General features: G+C 53.5%; 1 non-coding gene across 1 annotated transcript in view; it reads left to right on the top strand.

Moving 5' to 3' along the window:
- Positions 1–4,691: 4,691 nt before the first annotated feature.
- The window catches only part of LOC128515399 (18S ribosomal RNA), a 1,869-nt gene continuing 1,560 nt past the window's right edge, over positions 4,692–5,000 (top strand). Inside the window, exon 1 of the ribosomal RNA XR_008356612.1 lies at positions 4,692–5,000. This exon is cut by the window's right edge and continues 1,560 nt beyond it. This is a non-coding gene — a ribosomal RNA (18S ribosomal RNA).

The raw sequence follows: 5,000 nt of genomic DNA, 5'->3' as shown, positions 1-5,000 counted from the left end.
TGTGCCTAGTAAAAATTTTTCAAAGTCCCAAAATTTTTCTAAGTCCCAAAAATCATGACCTCCATGGGTGTTAGCCCAGTGTAGGCACATAGTGTGTCCGACCTGATGTGCTTGTGCTGGGCTAAAGGCTGATTCCTCCATGATGATTTGGCCTGTGTGTGCCTAGTAAAAATTTTTCAAAGTCCCAAAATTTTTCTAAGTCCCAAAAATCATGACCTCCATGGGTGTGAGCCCAGTGTATGCACATAGTGTGTCCGACCTGAGGTGCCTGTGCTGGGCTAAGGGCTGATTCCTCCATGATGATTTGGCCTGTGAGTGCTGAGTGAAAATTTTTCTAAGTCCCCAACTTTTTCTAAGTGTGGAAATTTTTCTAAGTCCAGAAATTTTTCTAAGTCCCCAACTTTTTCTAAGTGTGAAAATTTTTCTAAGTCCCATTTTTTTTTCAAAGTCCCAGAAATGATCAGAGACCCAAAAAAAATTAAAGTCCCAAAAATCATGACCTCCATGGGTGTGAGCCCAGTGTAGGCACATAGTGTGTCCGACCTGAGGTGCTTGTGCTGGGCTAAAGGCCAATTCCTCCATGATGATTTGGCCTGTGTGTGCCTAGTGAAAATTTTTCTAAGTCCCCAACTTTTTCTAAGTGTGGAAATTTTTCTAAGTCCAGAAATTTTTCTAAGTCCCCAACTTTTTCAAAGTCCCATTTTTTTTCTAAGTCCCAAAAATCATGACCTCCATGGGTGTGAGCCCAGTGTAGGCACATAGTGTGTCCGACCTGAGGTGCTTGTGCTGGGCTAGAGGCCAATTCCTCCATGATGATTTGGCCTGTGTGTGCCTAGTGAAAATTTTTCTAAGTGTGGAATTTTTTCTAAGTGTGGAAATTTTTCTAAGTCCCCAACTTTTTCTAAGTGTGATAATTTTTTCAAAGTCCCAATTTTTTTCTAAGTCCCAAAAATCATGACCTCCATGGGTGTGAGCCCAGTGTATGCACATGGTGTGTCCGACCTGAGGTGCCTGTGCTGGGCTAAAGGCTGATTCCTCCATGATGATTTGGCCTGTGTGTGCCTAGTAAAAATTTTTCTAAGTCCCAAAATTTTTCTAAGTGTGGAAATTTTTCTAAGTCCAGAAATTTTTCTATGTCCCCAACTTTTTCTAAGTGTGGAAATTTTTCTAAGTCCCATTTTTTTTCAAAGTCCCAAAAATCATGACCTCCATGGGTGTGAGCCCAGTGTAGGCACATAGTGTGTCCGACCTGAGGTGCTTGTGCTGGGCTAGAGGCCCATTCCTCCATGATGATTTGGCCTGTTAGTGCTGAGTGAAATTTTTTCTAAGTCCCCAACTTTTTCTAAGTGTGGAAATTTTTCAAAGTCCCCAACTTTTTCCAAGTGTGATAATTTTTCAAAGTCCCATTTTTTTTCTAAGTCCCAAAAATCATGACCTCCATGGGTGTGAGCCCAGTGTAGGCACATAGTGTGTCCGACCTGAGGTGCCTGTGCTGGGCTAGAGCCCCATTCCTCCATGATGATTTGGCCTGTGAGTGCAGAGTGAAAATTTTTCTAAGTCCCCAACTTTTTCCAAGTGTGGAAATTTTTCTAAGTCCCAAACTTTTTCTAAGTCCCAGAAATGATCAGAGACCCAAAAAAATTCAAAATCCCCAAAATCATGACCTCCATGGGTGTGAGCCCAGTGTAGGCACATGGTGTGTCCGACCTGAGGTGCTTGTGCTGGGCTAGAGGCCCATTCCTCCATGATGATTTGGCCTGCGCGTGCAGAGTGTGAATATTTTCCCCAAAATGTTCAGGGTCCCAAAATAAATCAATGTCCTAAAAATCATGACCTCCATGGGTGTGAGCCCAGTGCAGGCACATAGTGTGTCCGACCTGAGGTGCTTGTGCTGGGCTAGAGGCCAATTCCTCCATGATGATTTGGCCTGCGCCTGCAGAGTGTGAATATTTTCCCCAAAATGTTCAGAGACCCAGAAAAATTCAAAATCCCCCAAATCATGACCTCCATGGGTGTGAGCCCAGTGCAGGCACCTACTGTGTCCGACCTGAGGTGCTTGTGCTGGGCTGGAGGCCGATTCCTCCATGATGATTTGGCCTGCGCGTGCAGAGTGTGAATATTTTCCCCAAAATGTTCAGAGACCCAGAAAAATTCAAAATCCCCCAAATCATGACCTCTACAAGTGTGAGCGCAGTGGGGGGCACCTACATGGCTGACCTGAGGTGCCTGGCTTCGGGGAGAATCCAATTCCTCCAGGAGGATTCAGCCTGCACCTGAGCTGAGAGCCAGAAAAATTCCCATAGCCCCAGGAGATGTAACGGACCCCCATCCTCCAGGGGGCGCCGGCGGGGGATGTCGGCCCCGGGGCATGTGGCATCGGGTCCGGGGCCTCCCCATGGACTCCCCTGCGAAATTTGGAGCCGATCGGACCAACGGTGGCCGAGATACGGCCGTCCGAAGTCGGGGGCCCCCCCCCCGGTTCCCAGAAGCCCCATGGGCAGCGGGGGGAGGCCCAAAGTGGCCGTGGGGAGTGCCTAGGGCCGGCCAAAATCGTTTTTTCCCAGGCGGAATTGGCCGTTTCCGAGATATAGGCGAAAGAAAATTTTTCGAAAATCTGACCTCCAGGTGGCGTGGTCGCGGGTGGGGGTGCCCGCCGAGGGTGCCTGGGGTCGGGGAGAATGCAATTCCTCCAGGAGGATTCAGCCTGCATGTGAGCTGAGAGCCAGAAAATTTCCCATAGCCCCAGGAGATGTAACAGACTCCCATCCTCCAGGGGGCGCCGGCGGGGGGCGTCGGCCCCGGGGTATGTGGCATCGGGTCCGGGGCCTCCCCATGGACTCCCCTGCGAAATTTGGAGCCGATCGGACCAACGGTGGCCGAGATACGGCCGTCCGAAGTCGGGGCCCCCCCCCCCGGTTCCCAGAAGCCCCATGGGCAGCGGGGGGAGGCCCAAAGTGGCCGTGGGGAGTGCCTAGGGCCGGCCAAAATCGTTTTTTCCCAGGCGGAATTGGCCGTTTCCGAGATAAAGGCGAAAGAAAATTTTTCGAAAATCTGACCTCCAGGTGGCGTGGTCGCGGGTGGGGGGTGCCCGCCGATGGTGCCTGGGGTCGGGGAGAATGCAATTCCTCCAGGAGGATTCGGCCTGAAAAGAAAAGAAAAGAAAAAAAAAAATTCGGACCTCCAGGAGTGTGACCGCGGGTGTGGGCGCATAGCGTGGCCGACCAGAGGTGCATGTGCTGGGCTAGAGGCCGATTCCTCCATGAGGATTCGGCCTGTGAGTGCAGAGTGAAAAAATTTTCAAAGTCCAAAAAATAATACCTCCAGGGATGTGATCGCGGGTGTGGGCGCATAGCGTGGCCGACCAGAGGTGCCTGCGCTGGGCTAGAGGCCGATTCCTCCATGAGGATTCGGCCTGTGTGTGCAGAGTGAAAAAATTTTCAAAGTCCAAAAAATAATACCTCCAGGGATGTGATCGCGGGTGTGGGCGCATAGCGTGGCCGACCAGAGGTGCCTGCGCTGGGCTAGAGGCCGATTCCTCCATGAGGATTCGGCCTGTGTGTGCAGAGTGAAAAAATTTTCAAAGTCCAAAAAATAATACCTCCAGGGCTGTGATCGCGGGTGTGGGCGCATAGCGTGGCCGACCAGAGGTGCCTGTGCTGGGCTAGAGGCCGATTCCTCCATGAGGATTCGGCCTGTGAGTGCAGAGTGAAAATTTTTCTAAGTCCACCTCCAGGGCTGTGATCGCGGGTGCCGGCCGAAAGTGTCCGACGAGAGTGCTCCTCGTCGGCCTGAGGCCCGATTCCTCCAGGAGGATCTCCCTTGTCGAAAATTTTTCTAAGTCCAAAAATTTTTCTAAGTCCCACTTTTTACGCCGGGGTGGCAGATCCAGGCCTATCGCTCCCCGGCTCGTGTCCGACCCCGAGGCCTCTTCCCGGGCATGAGTCCCGCCTCGACCGCGGTGTGGAGGTATCGCTGCGCCGTAGGGTGACCAGAAGGGTATGGTCAGATTTTCAGGAGACAGTAGCAATTACAGGGGTCCAAGCACCTGGGGCTATGGTAAACGGACCGCCAAGCCCCCGCACGGCCCCCGGGCCGCCCAGGAAGCTACGGGTGCGGGCTTTTCAGCCCCTTTTCCATGCTTTTTCCCCTTTTTCGTCACTTTTTCGAATTTTCTCCGTTTTTCTCGCTTTTTCCCTTAAAAGCACTGGTAGATCGGAACACGAGACCCGCCAGGGGTAGGCGCCTGCCCGGCCCGCCGAGGGCCGCTATGGGCACGGCAGTTCCTCCCCGCCCTTGCGGGTTCGCCTCTCAGTACCGGGGGGAATAGCGTCGAGTCTCTTCCGCCTCCCCCGCCCTGGTGCCTCATCATAGGGAGTCGTAGACGGCCGGTCCTCATCTCGCTCGCTCAGTCGGTCCGAGAACGCTCCCGGACGGGCCGCGCAGCCCCCCTTAGCCCTCCCCGTCGTCCCCGGCCCCCCCGGGCCGGGCGCGGAGGTTCGGGCGGGGGGGAAGGCCACGCGCCCTTCCGCGGAGGAAAGATCACAGTTTTCCCCGGTTATGGCTCACGCCGAAAACGAACGCCCTCCGGAAGGAGGGATGGAAGGAAAGCGTGCGCGCGCAGCTGTGCCTCGGGGAGGGAGCCCCCTTCGCCGGGCGGCGCCTCTCCCCTACCCCACAAACACACGCGTCGCTACCTGGTTGATCCTGCCAGTAACATATGCTTGTCTCAAAGATTAAGCCATGCAGGTCTAAGTGCACACGGTCGGTACAGTGAAACTGCGAATGGCTCATTAAATCAGTTATGGTTCCTTTGATCGCTCCACACGTTACTCGGATAACTGTGGTAATTCCAGAGCTAATACATGCAAACGAGCGCTGACCCTCCTCTCCCTCTCGGGGGAGCTGGGGGGGATGCGTGCATTTATCAGACCCAAAACCCATCCGGGGGGTCTCGGGCCCCCCGGCCGCTTTGGTGACTCTAGATAACCTCGGGCCGATCG

The sequence above is a fragment of the Clarias gariepinus genome, chromosome 27, assembly GCF_024256425.1.
Source record: "Clarias gariepinus isolate MV-2021 ecotype Netherlands chromosome 27, CGAR_prim_01v2, whole genome shotgun sequence".
In the NCBI taxonomy this organism is placed as follows: domain Eukaryota; kingdom Metazoa; phylum Chordata; class Actinopteri; order Siluriformes; family Clariidae; genus Clarias; species Clarias gariepinus.
This window is presented reverse-complemented; position numbering and strand designations above follow the sequence as displayed.